Source organism: Nilaparvata lugens, chromosome 2 (genome assembly GCF_014356525.2).
Source record: "Nilaparvata lugens isolate BPH chromosome 2, ASM1435652v1, whole genome shotgun sequence".
Taxonomy (NCBI): domain Eukaryota; kingdom Metazoa; phylum Arthropoda; class Insecta; order Hemiptera; family Delphacidae; genus Nilaparvata; species Nilaparvata lugens.
Genome location: NC_052505.1, coordinates 96532 through 118661, shown reverse-complemented (window position 1 = coordinate 118661; position 22130 = coordinate 96532). Strand labels below are relative to the sequence as shown.

At 35.0% G+C, this 22130-nt stretch overlaps 1 protein-coding gene across 2 annotated transcripts in view; it reads right to left on the bottom strand.

Moving 5' to 3' along the window:
• LOC120349936 overlaps positions 1-21646 on the bottom strand; it is a 71955-nt gene extending 50309 nt beyond the window's left edge. The window contains exons 1-2 of one of the 2 annotated variants that reach the window (XR_005570526.1): positions 21306-21646; positions 20794-21099 (exon numbers count right to left, since the gene is read on the bottom strand). The gene's annotated coding sequence lies outside the window, so the exon portion shown is untranslated. Of the gene's footprint in view, positions 1-20793; positions 21100-21305 lie in introns of those variants that run through there. The other variant, XM_039421504.1, reaches the window with a different exon arrangement.
• Between the last annotated feature and the right edge of the window lie 484 nt (positions 21647-22130).

Here is a 22130-nt window from a genome sequence, read left to right as displayed (position 1 = left end):
CCCACAAGTGGAGAATAGACACATTTCTACTAAAAGATACTTCAATTTTTTTTTTATTAATGATAAGGACCTATAATCTTAATTTTTCAATTCAAAACTTTCAATTGAATTTAAAATTAAATTTATTCGATTTAAATTTAAAATTTTTCATAGTCTTATTCAGAATTTAAGTATTTTCATAACAAAATTCTCATTAAAAATGACTACAGTAGCCTACTTTTAAAATATCTATAATAAAATTTTTAATTTATAAATTATTCAGTATTCAAATATAACTACTCAACAACTTTTAGAGAGCGCCACAAAATTCAACCCCTAAAGCCGAGAAGGGAGACTGAAGGATGCCGGGAGCAAAGGCCTGCTGCGGCTGAACTACGAATCTAGCGTCAGAGTTTCCTCTAGTCAGTGCTACGGGCTTCTACATTCAGTTGGGCGCAATTCAACACATTGTGAGCGTAATCAGTAGATCCCGATTTCGATCTGATCATTCGCGACAAACTATAAAACCTTTCTACCAAATAGGAATCGACCATTTAGGAACCGGTCAGTTGGGAAAATCATATTTTTCGTCGCAAAAGATCGAAAATTGGAGAATCCCAAATGGTAGAATTGAAACTTGTACTTTCCCAAATGGTCGAATCCCAAATGATCGAAAAGTTTTAATAGTAATCTCATTTGGCCGAAAATATCAACTGTCGCAAAAGGTCGAAAATTTGATTTTCCCATCTGACCGATTCTCAAACAGTCGAATCCCATTTGGTAGAAGAATATTTTAGTTTGTCGCAAATGATCGAATCTCATCGGCTAGATGAGATTCGACCATATGGGAAAACAAAACTCTTCTACCTAATAGGATTCGACCATTTGCGACGAACTGCTACATTTTTCTATCAAATGGGATTCGACTTTTTGAGAATCAGTCAGATGGGAAAATCAAATTTTCGACCTTTTGCGACAGCTGAGATTTTCGGCCAAATGAGATTACTATTAAAACTTTTCGATCATTTGGGATTCGACCATTTGGGAAAATACAAGTTTCAATTCTACCATTTGGGAATCTTCAATTTTCGATCTTTTGCGACAAAATAATAATTTCGGCCAAATGGGAATCGTTCATTTGACATGCCACTAAAACTTGAACTTTCCCAAATGGTCGAATCCCAAATGATCGAAAAGTTTTAATAGTAATCTCATTTGGCCGAAAATCTCAACTGTCGCAAAAAAACGAGAATTTGATTTTCCCATCTGACCGATTCTCAAGCAGTCGAATCCCATTTGATAGAAAAATGTTGTAGTTTGTCGCAATTGATCGAATCTCATCGGCTAGATGAGATTCGACTATATGGGAAAGTATACTCTTCGACCTTTTGGGATTCGGTCAGATGGGACCCCACGCCTTAGAACCCATCTCCCTATCCTATCAAGTTGCTTTAGGTGGTTCAAGACAAATAGCAGTGCATTACAATCAGTTCTCAGAATGAATTTTGTATGTTCGAGGAAATATTTGAATTTCTCAACTCCATTCCTTTTCATAGGTGGAATATTTTCGTTCTAATGGTGATAGAGTGCGTGATGCATGAGCGATTGGGGCAAAAGCTCCATCTTGCATCTGACCCAACACACATCCTATTGCAATTGAAGAAGCATCAGTGCTCGAAATAAACTTCTCATTGAAATGAGCCATTTTTAGAAGCGGAGGCTGTGACAGAATCTGTTTTAATTTATCAAACGATTTTTGACATTCATCATTCCACATGAATTTCGCATTTTTCTTCCTCATGGCATTCAATGAGGCTGAAATGTGTGCTAAGTTGGGGAACAACTTAGAGAAAAACTGCACCATTCCCAAAAATCGTTCAATTCCTTTTACTTTAGTTGGAACAGGAAAATTAACAATTGGTTTTGTTCTTCCTGGGTCGATTGAGATACTATTATGAGAAACCAAATGACCTAAGAAATCGATTTTGTTAGCAGCAAAGTTACATTTTTCAGGGTTCACTGTCAGGTTTGATCGTTTTAATCTACAGAAAACTTCATCTAATAATTTCCAATGATTTTCGAGAGTGTCAGTATATATAATAAAATCATCCAAATAAAAAAATAATCCCTTGAAACGCAAGTCACCAAACAATTTCCGCATTAAGTTGGTCAAAACAGCTGATCCACAACTGATTCCATATGGCAAACGCTTGAATTGATACAAGTTAAATGGTGCTATGAACGCTGTTAGATGCTTCGATTTTTCAGTCAAATGGATTTGGTTATAAGCGCTAGTCAAATCAATGCACGAAAACCACTTGGCATTTGAAAAATAATGAAAACATTCGTGGAGATTTCCTAATGGAGCTGACTGTAACTCTATTACCTTATTTAGGCGACGATAATCAATGCACAAACGATAAGAATTTGGAGTTGGTTTGGGCACCAATAAACAAGGTGACGAGTACTGCGATGTTGAGGGTTCAATTATATCTTCATCTAGTAGCTGTTGAATCTTTTTTCTTAGATATTCTAACTGGATTGGATTCATAGAATACGGTTAAGATCTGACAACCTTGTTGGATGTCAATTTAATATCATATTTTATTGGATCGGTTGATCAAATTTTCTCAGTCAGAACATCTGCGTGTTTACTGATCAATTTCTCTAGACTACTCCTATAGAAATAACTCAAATGCAATAAGTCCATTGGAGCCAGTCTCTCCATGATATTATGAACTTGAATTTCGGAATTGTTAGAAAAATCTTTATTAATTAATTAGAGGAAATTCTAAGTGAGGACTGAAGTCGAAGAAAAAGTTTCTTCTTATTGAATTCACAAGGATTTGAGAGTGCTCTATGAAGTCACATCCCAAAATAATTTCAACTCGCAAGTTATCAGCAATTAAAAATCGGAATTTCCATGAGAATATTAGTAGTGTGAGAGTGTATGTCCAGAATGATTTTTTTGCGAAATTTCCCCCCCTCACGACTCCCCCCGCAACCATCCTACGTACCCCCCACCGCCCCCACTCATGCCACACCACCCCTGCCCCTTCCACCGCTCCTTAGAAGGAGAAGAACCTCACCCTCTCTCTCTCTAGAAGAAGAAGAAGAAGAAGAAGAATTCATGCATCTCTATGAATTGTCATTGCACCAATGGTAAGTGGAAATCTTAAAACAACTCAAGTAATACTGACAGAAAAGAATGATTCTGAAATCTCACTCTATGCTAACAGCCAAGCTTGGAAACCTCAAGTCATTCTTATCAAGTACTCTACTCTCTCATTCTAAGTCTCCTTCTCACTTCTTCTATTGGAAGAGATTCAATTCATCTTGTTTTATTCAATTTGATCTTACTATATGTACATTATTTGTGGTAAAGTTTTTAAAGGATCAGTCATAAGAAAAAACCATGAAGCTTCACACCAACTAATTTATACAATTTTCTGCATCACCAAAATTGAGAAAATGGAGCATCAGAGTTGAAGCAAAATCAGACACAGTGAAGTTGCAGTGAAGTAAAGATGCAGTATATTAGTTGCAGCTAAATAAAGAAAGCAGCATACTACTTGATTGTAGAATGTGAACATACCCATATTTGCAGATAGCAATATAGATGGAATTTCAATGATAGTACTTTAGCAAAGTGCACAATTGATAAAAGTGAATGTACATAATTTACATTGAAGTGTAACAAAAAATCAGTGGTTCTGTTGATACACATGTTTACTGAGATGCAGTAACAAGAAAGATTATCATCTCGAGAGATGTTCAATCAAATAGAAGAAATGTAACTGAAAAAGTTCAAATACAATCCGTATATAGACAGATTGTTAAATGTAGAGAAAATACAAATGATTGTAAATCACAGATGCAAAGACGCAAAGAAGCAAAGATGATGAATGAGAGAGCACAAGAAGATCAATCATAATATTCTAGAGGGACATCAAGGAATAGTATGAGATCTCCATTCGTGAGGAGTGAGCATGAGGAGAAAAGAATAATATTATAATTTTTTATTTTGATATGACAGTGAATGACTACTTATTCAGAGATAAGGCAGAACGAAGGAAGAGATAATACAGACAAGTTATTCTGAGAAAGTACTCAAAGGTGATTGTTAAAAATGAAAAGCAAGTAGATTATTTGAGTAATAAATTAAGACTGGTCTTTGCTTATGTAGTAATATTATGGAACAGTGGCGGCGTGTCCATGAGAGCACAAGAGCACGTGAACCCCCTATGAAATTGCTACAATAAATTAAAGTTCAAATCAATAGAAAATTGATTGAAGTAATAGTAATACTCAAATTTCTAGTAATATTAAAACAATAAGGAGCGCACCAAGCAAGGTACACGCATTGAAATAACCTTTTGAATTACGCGCTACAGCAAGCAGGATCACTGCTCCAAGCGTTAGTATGGTTTCAAATGGTAGCTGGGCGAGTTCAATACCCTCCCCGTGGGGGGTGGGAGACTATTTACATTAGCTTTACGGTGAGCTGCCTTCCAAGCAGCTCATAGCTGTGATAGTGTGACTTTGCATTGGCGCCATTGCCTTCTAGAGCCGTTTCCACTTATGAACTGTTCTAGCTGGCACTGGCTACTATTTTGTTTACTGTTTGCAGTTTCGCGTTCGCGCTACATGTGTTGTCGATTTTGAGGTTAATTCTTGTTTCTTCTTTCTTGTGTTTTGAAAAGTGAGAATGGAGGGTTCAAGAAAGGTTTCAGTTAGCTATGTGTGATTTAGTTCATTTGACTCAAAAATTAAAAAGCATGGTGATCGATGTTTTCGCAGCAAGGAAGGAGAGGAGGATGGATTTTATTTTCAAAAAATGCTCTGTAAATGCCAACTAGAAGGAGGGTGAGTGTTAACAAAGTCTCTAAAAGCATGTTAATCCTTATTTCTTTGATTGGAAATTATCTTACATCGAGGAAAAATTATTGCTGTTTTCTGTATAATTTATGATTTGTACATGAATTATTCAATGGGAGTATGGGAGTACATCTTCTAGGTTGAGAATCCTGAGTATATCTAAATACTTATTATTATTAAACGAAAATCCGAATTATTATATAGGTACTTAATATAATACAACCCATTAGAATATTTTGTTACCTACGTAATAATATGATAGGCCTAGTACTCTTCTAGGAATAAAAAATTACATTCTACTACGTGAAACGAACAAAATTCACTTGAAACATGGGGTTTAACAAATTATTAAAGATCTAGATCTTGTTGCTCATGTTAAATGTGAACCCCCCATTAGTATTTGCACGAGCCGCCACTGTTATGGAAGTAGATTTAGACAGAACAAAGGATGAGGAACTTTTTCTATCAAAGGAAAAATGAAAGCTATTGATTATAGTTATATTCGAGTAACTATGCAAGTAGGTATTTGGATAAATGTAAGAGACATGTAAAGACAACCTTGATGTATCCAAAAGATACTACTTCCAAGTCAATTGAATTGAAAGTCGAATCATGATTCAGATTAAGTTGGTGAAAGCACAAGTGGCTATATATTATATTGTTGAGAGAAGCAGTGATTATTTGATTCCTCTATCAGGCAAGATGCATAAGCTACAACTAGATGAGTAGAGTTTTTTGAAAGCCACAGAGACAAACGGGGAACAGCAACTAGCAGAATTTGGAAAAGAAATACAAATTTGAGAGAGAAACTTGAGTGTATTTCGATCATAGTGACTTGTGATCACAATCCCTGTCAAAGGAGATTTGTCTATCAAGAGGAATAATTTGTGTCAAATGCTATAAGGAACATAGATTTTCTATCAATTGAGTTTCCGTCACAAGCATGGAAAACCTTTTATGGAATACTGTAATAACACCACAATGCTGGAAAATTAAAATTACAATATGATGTGAGTAACATACTCTTTGCTTGAGTAAACTTAACACTTTGCTTCAAGCAATAGAATATTTTTGGTACGAATTTTTTGTTGTCAGCATCCTTTGTTAAACAATAAATATTTCTAGGGATTTGGTTAGTTATGAGAAGACTTATATGTCTAGTTAGATGTACATTTTTCAACATGAATTAGATTACAGTAAATGATCACTCTCCAGATTAGTATGAATAGCTTTTTCATCTCACTACTCTTAGCCCACACTCAAAGTTAGAGTGAAAAAACACTATAATTTCATTGGCTTTAGCTGTTGTACAATACTCTCACTCACAGTGTTGGATAATTTCTTCATTTTGGAGGAGAAGAAAAGTGTGATATTTCATAGTTTGGAAGCCATACACTAACAAGAGAGACTTTGAGAAACCAAACATAGATTTATAAAATTAGAATCAAGCTGGGTGAAAAGATACATGCATGAGGAAAGAGAAACTGATGTAATAGTATCAGTCAAGTGACTTATTTAGAAAATAGCATTGCTAACACTTTGAACTCAAGTTTACACCTTTGACAGTAGTAAACTCATGAAAACAAATGCAAAAGCATATAGTATAGTTTTTCCTCCACTGTTTTGACAAACAGGAACTTTATTTTCTGTAACGAATTTCTAAAATTGAATTTTCTAAGATAGATACTATGCGATTCATCAGATATGTGACAAGGCTTGTTGCTGACACAGGTTAGAATCATTGTTGCAAAACAAATCCATATCAATGATTACTGCGTTCTTCACGAGGTCAATAAATGAATTTCGAACATTCCAGTGCTCTCACGGTTATATTATGTGTTAGAGCATAAAAACACACACACATACAATTTTCACAAAATGCAGAGCTTTCAGTCTTTGATGTTTGTAATCCCTCCTCACCATGTGATTGATCCAAAAAACTTTTCACAAGCACTGTTATTGCGGTTTGCTTACCTCTAAGATGATAAACTCTTTTCTCAGCTGAGCGTATGCTTGTTTCTCTCTCTATAAGCTGATGCAATCTGCTGCGTTTGAATTCAGTGTATACTGTTACCTTCTTTAATTCTGAAAAACAATCGATTATGAGAACACCAGGAGTAAATTTCTCTTTTTGTTTGTTTTGGCGAAAACTGTTATTTATTCTACACTTGTCGTTTTCACTCTCACTCTATTCGTTAGAATACGATAATTAGAATGAGCTAACAAATAATATTAGTTGAATGACATTATGGAAGAGGAATAATGGAAAGAGATGGGAGTCAACCTATAGGAAAATTTCAATTCAAAAGGAAGAACCTGCGGATTACCGAATCTTGAATGATTTTGCGAGCTTTTGCTTCTTCCTTTATCAGAAATATTAGGAAAACTACACATTTATGTTGACTCAGTGCATGTGCGATCTGAGCATAAATTCAACCTTGGATATGCAAGTATATTATCTGAAAGATAACAGAAGTCTTGTCATGATGCATAACAAATAGAGTGAAAACGTTTCTGTGTAGATCGTAAATTACTAGTGGGAGAGAATGTTATTCTTACTCACAGCATATGCTCCAAAATCCACTCAACTTAAAAAAGAGATCAAACACTGAGTTGTTTTTCATCATGATTTCATGATCTGATAACATGAGAAGCAATCAGCAGAGTTAGAGTGGAGGATAAGGAGGAGGAGGAAGAGGAGGAGGAGGAGGAGGATGAGGATGAGGAGGAGGAGGAGGAGGAGGAGGAGGAGGAGGAGGAGGAGGTGGTGGAGGAGGAGGAGGAGTAGGAGGAGGAGAAGGAGGACACAGCAAATCAAAGGTTGGTGTTAGTTATTTGATGGAACTATTTGATAAATTATTCTTATAGATCTGTTCACATTACAAGAGTTGGAAATTACTGATTCAGTTAATAGTTATGCACATTACTTGCATATTAACTTGTTGAATCACTGTTTGAATCTGCAATATGAAAGCAAGAAATAAGAAAACTCACCTTGAGATTCTGTTGATAATCTGCTAATCCCGATGTGGTGAAGCTTTATTACTCTATTTTTGTTATTGCTAACTATATCGAAATTTTAATATTCTTTGCAATCAGATCAAATGAAATTGAAATCAAGAGATATATGACCATATTTGACTCTATGTACTGGTAGAACACAACAAGAAACTCTCTCTCTCTCATATGCAAGTGTAGTGAGAGACAACCTTGGAAGATATGCTCCAATTCTTCTCTCAGTCAAACATTAGCACGTTTTACTTCAGACAGCATCAGGACAACATCAGCATCATGAATCTCTAAGATATAAGAACCCAATTCAACTTATACTGACAGATTAAAGTGAATCAATCACTGACTCATGGGAGAGAAGCAATCCCAGACTAGTATAGATAAGAAACTCTTTTGTAGATGTGCTAAAACCCTATTACTCTCTAAGTTTCTCGTTCTAGAGGTAGAGAGTTAGTGGCAAGGATGTTTTAAATATCCTTTCCAAAGAATGAAAAGAATACAAAGCGCCACCAATTCATGTTGATGCATAACAATATTAGCTACAGCTATTGACAACTGCTTTTTTCATATCATATGCACTTCAAAAAATATTTTCTTAGTCTATATTATGTAAATTCATTTATAATTTGCTGTTTTGTATATAAGTGTAAAAAACCTGTATATATTGTAATCTACACGAATAAAGCACTCAATCAATCTCTCACCAGCTTTATTCTCGGATAAAAATATGCAAGTGAGGATTTTCTGTTTTTGTTAAAAAGTTTGTATTCAACATGAAAAGTGCAAATTGAAGTTGGTCTTCTGTGTTTAACAGTATCATCTGCATATAATGAAGAGTTTATACAAGACAAGCCGGTCAGATGAAGCTCTACAGACTAATTGCTGTACCAATAATAGCTTATGGAACTGTATTTGCAAGCAGCCGAAATGAGTTTCCTTCGAGCAGTTAAATGTTACACTAAGTTGGACTACATAAGAAACGAAGTAATAAGAACCAAACTGAATGTAGCGTCTTTATTGCAAATATTGAAAGAAAGTAGAGAAGATTGTCCAGCCATCTACTTCGTATGCTAACAAATACACTTCCAATTCAATCTTGGCACCAGGTGGGAGAAGAGACGTCACTCAACCGATGATGAAATGGATATTGGAATAGGCTAATCCTTGAATGATGATTTAGTGTTTGTCTAGCTTAAAATTGATATTTGAAATTGTGTTTTATATTTGAAAAGTTTTGTGTAAGAATGAATTGTGAAGAATCAAGAACGTATAGTGTGCGGAAAACAAAATTTAAACGTGAAAACATTTGAATGTTGGTGAGTACCATTTATAAGTGTTTCTGAAATGGTTAGCCTATGGTTTTACTCCACAAAAATGAATGATATAGTGCGGTGCACGTTCTGCAGTGTTGGTTGGAGTCTAATCCAACGTGATCATCACCTTGCTGTAAACTATCCATTGGAAATGTAACTATATCTAATGTAGATAGCAATCGAGATTACAACCTTAAATACGATGTAATGCTAAGAAGAGATAATGGAGAATGTACTGATATTGTTGGAATCATAGAGAAACTTAATATTTTGAAAATGCAATCATCTGTTTACCTCAAATTCTCTACTCACAAGTCTCGAGTCCTTTGCTACATAGGTCCATTTCCATCAAACTTACTCAGTGAGGTAGGATTCATCTATACAGGAAAAAAGTGTTTTATCATTGTGAGGGAGGATTGAGACTGAAAGGGGAGGAACAAGCTAAGTGTTTCTTAGTGCAGCTATCTACAATTGAAGGTGTACAATATGCGATGATTTATAATGTATATATAGAAAAAGCAGAGAAGAAACAATTATCAGAAACTAGAAGTAATGAAAATACATCGAAAATATCGAGTGATTCATCCAAGTTAAATGTTTCATCGAAATCTGTGAAAAAAATGTTTGATAAAAACACATAGTCATGTAGTGACTACAGCCTGATGCTTACTAAATGTGTTATCAGTACAACTTGTGCAGTCCTCTCCTAAAACAATCTCTGTTGTGAAAAGATTCTTTTTTTGTGTGTACGATAATATTTAACAAAACCAAACTTGCATGTTCTCACTCCTCTTAGATGTTGATTCAAATTTTGGAAAAAACGCTTCAGCAATGTTTCAATGCAATCATTCCTACATCTCTCCAGTGGTGATTATTTCTTCCAAAAAGATTCACATTATCCCGAATAACTTTATCCCAAATAACGATTCTTATTTCTATTTGTAAGGACAAAGTGAGAAGATTTTTTTTCTTCCTAATAAGTTGACTAATGAGATTCGAATGAAAACTGTAATAGTTCATGATTTTTGTTAGACTAACAAATTCACTGATCTGAAATTAGTATAAATTGAGTAACTATTGTGAAACTAGTGTTTGTTCATCTACTATCATCTACTATTACTATTTGTGAATTGCTTAGAAAAATCTTGTGCGTCTAAATAAATGTATATATAGTGATTTTTAATAATTATATTAAATATTTCATCCTAATCCTTACCTTGTTCTGGTGGTTAATCAGCAACTCAATGTCAGGAGAAGCTTGCTTTGAACAGACTGAGCAGTCAAGACAGCTCAACTGTTGGATAGATTCAGCAGCTATAATGTTTAATGGAAAATAGCTAGTTTTCTGTGGGAAGAAAAATAATATTCTGTCTGAGTGATTTATCATAGCTAGTAGATGATGTCATTAATTGAATGATTAGTCAACAATATAAAAATGAATATTGAAGAATTATCTTGATGAAAGTGAACTCTCACTCTGTAGAATGGAATGATGCGCTGCATGAGCTCAAATAGAATATTTGTGGTATGCATATGCTCACCTCAACTTATTGTATCTTTCCGCAAGTGAAAATACCCTAGTGTTAGCAACAATCAATTTTTATCTGTGTGCAACGGAGATAATCATCTGGAGAATAGTATTTGTTCTTCTCTTTATGATATGCTATTACTTTTCCATATTGCTTTGAAAAAATGTAGAAGAATATTGCAATATATACAAAATGTACGAAATAAGATTATTTAAATAAGATTATTAGGAATTGGGATAAACCACAATTGTTGCAGGAATCCTTGCTAGTAAAAAATCAAACATTATTCTATATCAAGTGTTATAGTATATCATAGTATATATTATATTACACTATACACATATATATTACTATATACACTATATCATATTATAGTGTTTATATTATAGTATTATAACTTCTCCCGATGTTAGTCTAAGAGATAGATTTATGAATGTGCAATTCTTTGCAATTTCTACAAAAATTATTACAACATTCTTGACAAGTCTCTATTGATGATAGAAAATTGTATTCCCTTTTGATTAGAACATAATATCAACTTTGTAGTAAAGTGCTTGCTAAGAGAAGTACAATAAATTATCGCTAGAGTGTGTTTTTCATAATAATAATAAGCTACAGCAAGGTAATCTGTCAGTAGTGATCTTGTCTTTGGCGATACAACATCAAGCTACTGTACTAAGACAGATAATGTGTTTGGTGCGACATCAGTGGAGTCTGAGTTAAAGTCTTCAGATTTGTGCGTTCAATTCATTATAGATAGACATTTTAATCAATTAAGTGAATAACATTCTGTTCCTTTAGGACAAATGAGTTATCGATATAAATTAAGTGAACTCTTGGACATGCACCTAGATATATTGCAGCGTTTAGCAGAAAAAGGATGGACAAATCTACAATATTTAACTTTTGTGATAGATTATGAAAAATTAGGTTTTTGGTTCAGTAAAGGATATGATCATATTATGTTTGTGATTTATATGGTACATCATATGAGAAATTCTGGGGGAATGGTGATATCCCAGGGTCATGGAGATGTTAGTGTGCAATTCTTGTACAGTCTATCAATAGAATTAAGAAGGTTATCATAGAAAAAAATGCTCATTCAACAGAAGAACAATCGAATCAACTTATCTGGAATTTTTTACGAGATTCTGCAGACGAGACAGGGTTAGAACAGGATTGACAAAGAAAGATCAAAACATATAAGTGTATGTGTGCAATATTGTAAATAAATGAAATGCATCAATTTTGCTACTGTAATTCATTAGGTTGGTTAAATATTCAAATGTGTTATTCCATTGATGATAGAACAGATAAAAAACACTGACAAGATAAGATTCATGTTTGAAAATGTGTAGTCCTCTTACTTCCATGGTGAAGGAAGTTCAGTAATTTCTCGATAGAGCGCAAACTATCTAGGTATTGCATTTTTCAAATTCTACTCTTTTGAGGTTTCAGCTTTGATCAGTTAACATCTATAACGTCTCCTGATTCTGAGAAGAAAACACGGTCTATTGGGACACAGTGTGATCTTGATGTCAAGGAAGACTTCTTCTACTATCACTCAAGATGTAGTATGCCTAAACCACAGGAGAAGGAGGAGGAGAACAGAGGACAAAGGAGGATGAAGGAGGAGGAGAACGGAGGACAAAGGAGGACAAAGGAGGAGGAGAACGGAGGACAAGGGAGGATGATGGAGGAGGACAAAACAGCACAAGAGGAGGAAGAAACTCTCTACTGTAAAAAATTTGCAACAGTCGACATGCATTGGTTCAAGGGGGATTTCAATCAGATTATTTTGAAAGAAATCATGATCGTAAATAATTAGGTAAATAGCTTCGTTGTGTTTCATTTCAAGTCACCATTTGCAAAGTCGGAATTGAATGCTGAATTGCGTAAGCAAGCAACATGGGCAGAGAACAATTATCACAAAATACACTGGAAAGATGGTCATTTTATTTATACAGACGAATTATTGATATCTTATCTTGAAGGATATGATAAAATCTACACAAAAGGTACAGAGAAAGCTAAGTTTCTTAGAAGGTTACACAAAAACGTATGTTGTTTACCGGATGAAATTGAGAAACCAAATTTCAACTACTTCACAAGTTCATGGTGTTATAATGCCTGTGAAATTCATCATCACATTCTGAGTGGGCGATGTGCCCTCTATGCTGCGCTTCATTATCATTCATTGATAATGAAAGACTTGTCTCCAAATTTCATGTGCGAAAACAATAGAATGCTTAGGATGAAAAAATGTGAATTCTATTCAAATACAGAGAAGATAAACTTTGCAAGATATGGCTTTTTCTATAACAGACAAGTAATTCAATGTGCTTATTGTATACAAGCACTGAGATATCATACTGCTCGTGTATGTTGCATTGGTGGAAAGGGGCAGGAGCCATTTAATTTCTCTATATTAGTACCGACATAATGTATAGTTCCTTCATTCGTTTGTGATGGATCCAACAAAGTGCTTGAGTGCAGATCCTGAGTTGGAGCTGAGTTTAGAAAGCTGCATGGATTGGAGCATTGTCTGTGGAAGTGTAATTGTACTTGTGAAAATCATTGACTGGTGAAACATCTAAAAGACATTTTTTTCAAGCACACTAAATTTGAATGATATATGTGATCATCATTGTTATTATCAAGCACATAATCTGTCTGTGGGTCATCATCAAAGAGAAAATGTTGGATATTTGTAGTGAATTATGTAAATAAATTTCAAGTATATACATGAATGATTCCTCATTCCAATAAACCTTCAATATTCTTACTTCTAAGTATCTACTAAGCAATTAGAAGTGTACATGTGTACCTGCTGTGAACTGAGCAGAACTCTTGAGTTGTCAGACAAGGAAAGTTTTGATCGTTGCTATAGAATTTCATCAAACTTCTCAACAAAAACAGAAAATCCTTACTTGCATGTTTTTATCTGAGAATAAAGCTGGTGAGAGATTGATTGCGTGCTATATTCGTGTAGATTACAATATACACTGGTTTTTTACACTTATATACAATAAAGCAAATTATAAATGAATTTACATAATATAGACTAAGAAATTTTTTTTTGAAGTGAATATGATATGAAAAAAGCAGTTTCAATAGCTGTAACTAATATTGTGATGCATCAACATGAATTGGTGGAGCTTTGTATTCTCTGGAAAGAATATTTAAAACATCCTTGCCACTAACTCTCTACTTCTAGAACGAGAAACTTAAAGAGTAATAGGGTTTTAGCACATCTACAAAAGAGTTTCTTATCTATACTAGTCTGGGATTGATTCACTTTAATCTGTCAGTATAAGTTGAATTGGGCTCTTATATCTTAGAGATTCATGATGATGATGTTGTCCTTGGAAGCTGTCTGAAGTAAAACGTGCTAATGTCTGACTGAGAGAAGAATTGGAGCATATCTTCCAAGGTTGTCTCTCACTACACTTGCATATGAGAGAGAGAGAGAGAGTTTCTTGAGGTGTCCTTAAGCGTGCCTCTACTGGGAAATACTGAAATTAAGTGCATCTAACGGGTGATTCTTACCCATGAACTTATGTCATTGTGCGAAATATCAATGTGAGGACAAAGTAGATGGTGTTGATGGTTGAAGCTGAAAATTATGTGTTTTCCACAATACAAGGAGCATTGTTGTCAGGTGTACCTGGAAATCTATTTGACATAGAGCGCTCTACCTGATCTCAGATTGTACAGCACAAAAATACGCCTAGAGAAATTTTGAAATATAATCTAAATTGTAACAATCGGAAGATATTGTTGATTAAAAACTAAAATTCATCAGAATCGATTTTTTCTTCAAATTTTACTCATTTTTGAAAAATCATAACAAAGTACTCATTGGAGATAGAGAGTTCCGAGTCATCTCATTTTTTTCAGAACTATATAATCTGGGAGATATTTGGTAGAAATAGCTGAAAACTGGAAAATGAGCAGAAAATACGAGGTTTTTGGGTATCCTGTATCTAGCACAAGGATATCTCGCATGAAGAAATTGGTTCTGGACTTCTCTTATGTACCCAAATAATATATTGAAAAATCAGAACTACAATATAAATTGCAAGCACACCCCCTTTTTCATGTCTATATTGACTGGACTAATAGTATCATCCATAAAAACAAATGTAGGGCGATAAACGATGTTTAAATACATCGATGTTCAAAAACATCAATGTTTACTGTTTGATGTTTTTCACTTATCGATGTTAGGATGAAAAAAACATCGATGTTTTGTCTTTCGATACCCATCCCTACATTACATGTCTCTTACACTTATCTAAATACCTACTTGCATAATTACTCAAATATAACTATAATCAATAGCTTTCATTTTTCCTTTGGTGGAAAAAGTTCCTCATCCGTTGTTCTGTCTAAATCTACTTCCATAATATGACTACATAAGCAAAGACCAGTCTTAATTTGTTACTCAAATAATCTTCTTGCTTTTCATTTTTAACAATCACCTTCAAGTACTTTCTCAGAATAACTTGTCTGTGCTATCTCTTTCCTCGTTCTGCCTTATCTCTAAATAAGTGGTCATTCACTGTCATATCAAAATGAAAAATTATAATATTATTCTTTTCTCCTCATGCTCACACTCCATGAATAGAGATCTTATAATTTTTCTTGATGTTCCTCTAGAATATTATGATTGATCTTCTTGTGCTCTCTCATTCATCATCTTTGCTTCTTTGCGTCTTTGCATCTGTGATTTTCAATCATTTGTATTTTCTACATTTAACAATCTGTCTATATACGGATTTGAACTTTTACAGCCACATTTCTTCTATTTAATTGAACATCTCTCGAGATGAAAATCTTTCTTGTTACTGCATCTCAGTAAACATGTGTATCAACAGAACCACTGATTTTTTGTTACACTTCAATGTAATTATGTACATTCACTTTTATCAATTGTGCACTTTGCTCAAGTACTATCATTAAAATTCCATCTATATTGCTATCTGCAAATATGGGTATGTTCACATTCTACAATCAAGTAGTATGCTGCTTTCTTTATTTAGCTGCAACTAATATACTGCATCTTTACTCCACTGCAACTTCACTGTGTCTAATTTTGCTTCAACTCTGATGCTCCATCTTCTCAATTTTGGTGATGCAAAAAATTGTATAAATTAGTAGGTGTGAAGCTTCATGGTTTTTTCTTATGTCTGATCCTTTAAAAACTTTACCACAAATAATGTACATTTACTATATGTAGCAACTACTTCTCCCTCTTCTTCTCTGTTCTCATACTTCTTCCTTTCTTTGGAAGGTTGCTATTATATCGTTTCACTTAAATCTGGCAGTTAGACACACTTCTCCTTTCCACTACTTCTCCCTCTATCTGTCAGTAGGAGAGTCTTGAATTTCTCATTCTTCTTCTCCACAGTACGTTGGATGGGTGTGATGGCAGTGGGAGGGGGGGAAAAGTCGCAAAAAATCATTCTGAACATACACTCTTACACTACTAATATTTCTATTTTAATTTTAAAAATGCACGACATATTCATAACTAATTTAGAAGAGTTTGCAGTCGAACAAATAACTTGATCTTCAATGATCTCAATTTCTTTAAGTTTATTACTGCTAATTATTTCCTGAAGTGAGGAGGCTTTTATTATTGAAAACGCTGAACCAGAGTCAACTAGACATTGGTATGTAGTTTCACCATTATTGAAATTAGCTGGTACAAAGGGAAGAGCTTTGTTAGAATAAATCATCCCACACACTTTATTCTCAGATTTTCTTTGAAAATTTTGAATGAAACGTTTCTTAGAATTAGAAATTTTTTTTCTCAATGATTTCAATTTTGATTGTTTTTATACTTTATTCACTTTCAACACTAAGTTTTTTTTGTTGATGAGGCTAGGTTGGAGTTTGAATTCTTAGTGCAATTTCTTGCAATGTGATTGGGTCCATTGCATTTATAGCATAAAAATCCCTGCCTGTATCCTCTTTTGGGATAGTTGTTCATGGGTCTCTTTTCAAATTGAGGTGTATTGTTAATATCCCTATTAGTCCTATAGAAAGCATCTCTCTCGATGTCTGCAAAATGTGAATTTTGTGCCTGGATACAGATTTCATCTTATTGGGCTAGAGTTGTAGGTTTGTTCATGAAAATTAACCTTGACCTTTCGTGAGGACTCAGACCACTTAATATAGTAGATACGACTGGAGAAAATGTGCCCAAGGTAGTATTTTTGGCAATTTGAACAGTTGAGTTTGTATACCCCTGGGTTTTCATATAGGTTTTGTTTCTGTTCTCTTGTGGTTAGTAGGTTTTTGATTTTGTTTTTTGTTTGGAATGCTATCTTGAATCCTGCCTTTTTGAAGTTCTTTGCTAAACTGTTGGACTTTGAGTTCTTTGAGCAAAGAACTTCAAAAAGGCAGGATTCAAGATAGCATTCCAAACAAAAAACAAAATCAAAAACCTACTAACCACAAGAGAACAGAAACAAAACCTATATGAAAACCCAGGGGTATACAAACTCAACTGTTCAAATTGCCAAAAATACTACCTTGGGCACAGCGGCCGTTCATTTGAAAAAAGATTCAAAGAACACATAAACAACCCCGAATCAGCATTTGCCACCCACTTGATAGGAAACAATCACACCTACACAGACATAGCCACAAATTTAAAAATTCTACACATCAGAAACAAAGGACCTGAACTAAACACCTTGGAACAATTTGAAATATACAAACACACTAAAAGAGACCCCCACAACATCCTTAATGAGCAAACCAACTTCAAATCACACAGCCTCTTCAACCTCCTACTCCAATAATCCACAAATTCAAACATTCCCGCCACCCCCGCCGCCAACAGTTCAAAAATTCCCGCCACTCCCACAACCCACGCTGCTTAATAACCACATGTATTCAACAACGGAAGTGACAGCCAGTGTTGATGAAGGAACTAGTGTCCGAAAGCGCTACACTAATGTAAGTAGAAGCTGATAGCTTTTATTTATAAATACCTGACTGCTATGTCGTAATTAATTGTTCAAAGTGATCAATAGTTTACTTGTACCTGGTTGATTTGAAACTAAATATTTGATGTATTTGGAAATGAGAATGCACTAGGCGATTTCATATTAGCTGGAGAAGGAGGCCTACTCTTAACTCTTTACTTTGCAAATCTACAGTACGAGCAATGATAGAAAGCAACATATTTATCATTTCATACAACAAGGTCATTGATTTTCCTTGTTCATCTGGTGTTATTGTTGGAAAGGCTTTCAAAGATTGTTCAATCACTGAAATGAAATGAAGAGTCTTCAATTCAAATTTCACAATTTCTTTTCTAGTCAGTTCCGACATTGATTCAAGTTCTTCCAATAAATATAGAATTCGACAGCTAATTTATTTTATTGTGCTTTGAGATCTTAAGTTTTCGTTTTCCTTTTCGTTTCATAGGACACTTGTCTACGTTCAGTGAGGTCAGCAATCTTTTGTCTAAACAAAGCTCTCAGACAATAAACTGTCTGACTTTGCATTTCCGATCTATCTAAACCTAGGATTTCCAATTCAAACAGAAGTTCATCTTTTACTGATACATCTGGGTTAATTTTATGAGACAAAAATGAATTAATTACATGGTTACTTGTAAATGCTGTTTTCACTATCTCCAGTGTAACCGCCATGTTATCCTATTATAATTATTATTATTAAATCTACTAATTATTGATACTTATTACTTCTACACAATTGAAAAGCTTGATAATTCGATATCACTAAAATTTTTCCTACTTTAGATAAATTAATGTAACCTGTTAGTCTGGAACCTGCTACTCATTAAATCACTTCAAAATCTCATTAATTTAATAATATTCCATCAGAATTCAATTTTCCCATTCCAAATTTAAATTTCCAATTCCAACACAAAAACAGAACCAGAAAATCCACTAATGAACCACGCTCTGCTACCAATTTTATAGTGTCTTCCGAGAACCTAAATTCTCAGCATAAGCAAGCATAAACCGCTTTGAGGATCCTCCCACATTGACAGGCTGCCCAAAATTGCAGCAAGAAAAGCCATCATAAACCCAAAGAGTTATGATCAACAATGTTTTAAGTGGGCAATCCTTGCTAAACATGTGCAAGGAGCACATCCTTAACGTGTTAACAATAGGTATGATCAGTTTGTTGAAAAATATAATTTCAATGGAATATCCTCCTTCACAAGCATCAGCCAAATTGACTGGTTCGAGAAAGATAAGATAATCCAAGTGTTACAGTCAATATGTATGGTCTTGAATCAAAGTGTATAATTTATCCAAGACATTTTGTAAAAGAAATCAAGAAAGATCATTTCGATCGACTTCTCCTCCATGACAATGATGGTAGTGAAGCCACCACCACTCAGGCCAGCAGTGAAGCTATCACCACTCAAGACATCAGTGAAGCCACCACCACCACCACTCTTCGAGAAGAAGGAGAAGAGTGAGATCTCAACAGCCATCACTGTTTCATAAAGAACTTTGGAAAACTTGTAAGATCTCAGCTCACAAAGCATCATGAAAATTTCATCATTGGTCATAGGTGCTTTAAACACTATACCATCAAGAATAATGGGGGCAGAGGATGAAGATCACAAGGAGTACTGTGCGAAAGACTAGACTGGTAGAATCATCACGCCTCAACTCGAGGAGGATGGCAGCTCACCAACAATAAAATTTGAGAAGCACTTGAAAAAATTCAGGCTACCATAGATGGTCTATGCAGAATTCAGATGTTTGCTGGAGAAGCCTGAGGAAGACAAACAATGGATTGGGAAGGCAACCAAGGTGATCCCCTGTCACATAGAAATGAATTATTGCCTTCACTTTGTCAGAGATAATAACTTATTCCCATCATGGCTGACAATTGCTAACATCATCCCTCAGGAACCAATCATCTATAGAGGACCTGATGCAGCCAAACACTTCATCAAAACTCTGACAATGTAAGCAAAAGATCTAGATGAGGCGATTAATCATCGACAAATAAAGATGCTTCCACTGACAGTTAGGGAGAAAGCAAGACACAATGCTGCCACCAACTGTGAAGCCTGCAAGAAACCGTTCAATGGTGACAAGGTTGGCAAGCCTGACTTGTTGTTGATGGTTACAGAGATTGTTGGCTCTGTGAATTTTGGTAATTTATATTCGTGCTGTTGCGTAAAAGTTATAGTGTCTTTTGAGAACCTAAATTCTCAGACAACTATAATTAAGTTTGGAAATCGTGCGAGACCCTGATGGTGGAGGGGTTAGTGAAATTTCTAGTGCTATTCCAGTGGTGATGAATCCGAAATAAAAATCATTTGACGATTGATTGCCTCTATGTTAAATATTTAAATTCAAACAGCACTTTACAATGAATACTTTCTTCAATTAAAGATCATGTTTGTCTTAAGAGACCAAATTTAACTACATTTACGTCTTTAAGAGACCAAATTTAACTACATTTACGTCTTTAAACCTAGCGCCGCAGTGCAGGATGGTTTCTCACAGCTTGGCGTTGTTGTCATTTGAGATGGGTGTCTGACTTGGAGGTATTTTGGCTGCATTGCAGGATGACTGTTAACGGTTGCTGGAAGATCAACAGCTGGGGTTTTTTCGTTATTTTTTGTGGTAGAGAAATTCTGATTGCAGATTTGTTCTCAGCGACCCCAAGTTTAGCCTGTAGGCTCAGAATGTTAACAATGTATTTAAATAATTGAAAATCATCATGAAAAGTCATTAATATGGAAGTTCACCACGTTTCTGGAAACTTTTTACTGGTGACTGGAGTTATTATTGATTATAGGTGGCACAAAAATCAAAATAATCATGAGAAAGAAAACTGCTGATGAACGCGAATAAGACCGTCACTCCATTGTTCTATTGTCTCGGCTGCCTGGCTGAGCCTGTCTGGAGGGATCAAATAACCGGCTGGTTTGATCTTTCGTCTGTCCACTAGGCGGAACTACGCCGAACATTGCTGGTTGGAAGACGTTACTGCGGCCGCTCGCATTCCCACCAACGCTGCTATTATTTGCTGTCTCAGCGCCTAGTCCGAGTCAGACTAGCATCCAGCCTGCACTGCGGAGCTAGGTTAAGAGACCAAAATTTAAGGGACACATTGAATTCCGATGGGGAAAGATAAGGTACTCATCTTGTAGAGTTGTCGTCGCGATGTCCGGAGTCCCTGGCGGAGATGGATGAAGGGTGAAGATGATTGGTTGTCCTCCAGGAATGATCAGGCGTCGCGGCGACAGATCCAAAAGGGAGTTAGTCTTGTTCTCTCCTCATCAGCGTTCAATGACGTACGATTCCATCCATGGTTGGAAGAAGTCGCCGGCCCTTTTACAATGGAAATTCTCGGCCCGATACAGAAACCTGATGACAAATTTACAACAGAATTAGAAACATAATAGTTACCAATATCTAATAGGATTTTATTCAATTGATGATCTAGGTAGATCATCAAATAAATACAATTCACCGATTCCTATGAGGAAATAATATTATTAACATACATAAATCGAAAACTTTCACTCTACAAATGATAAATTATATTCAATGACAATAATAAAAATACTCACCCAAAAGGGGTATTGAAGATCCGAAGTATAGAGGGAATCAATCGTCATCCTAATTCAAGCTATCACATTAGTATATTCTATAAGGGGGACTTTACTTCTAAATTACAATAATTGAATTTTAAGTTACTTCAAAAGATGACCGATTTACTTGGACAATCAATTGAATTCTCCTGGAGAGAATGAGAATGTACCCCCAAACGAAAACATTACTGGAGATTGAAAGAAACTCTCAAGAAACAGTTAACACTATGACAGCTGGGATTAGAATGATCGCTCTCCTAGTTTTCAGAGGCGTCCAGACTGATCAGTTTTACCATCATGCTTTAAAATATTTACCCGATCGCCTGTGAATTTCTCTTCGCCCACTCTCTTTCTCCTCAGTAAATAAGGAAGGTGATAGTACGTTCAAGCAAGAAGGAAACTAGGAGAGAAAAGTTATTTCCCTTTTGCAAGTTTAGAATTATGGGATTGATTCAGCATACTTCTGGCGTCTAAATCTGTCGTGAGAATAGATAATTCCAAGTGGGATCGTGGGAATCGAGGACTTAATAAGATGATGATCATAATTATAATGATTTTAGAAATGCTGGCCAAGTTGCCAATGAACAAGAATAAATTTACTATCTTTATGGGAACCGAAAACTACCTACTTATGATAGAATAAATTGCATTTGATAACTCAAAATTTTGGTACAAAGTGTTTCATCTTATTGGATGTATAGGTGTCGTTTGTGAGTTGAGTGTTTCATTTAAGGCGATCTCACGTGAGTACAACTTTTTCTAAGGAAAAGAAAGTTCTTGTCTGGCTAGTACTCTGCTTCACGA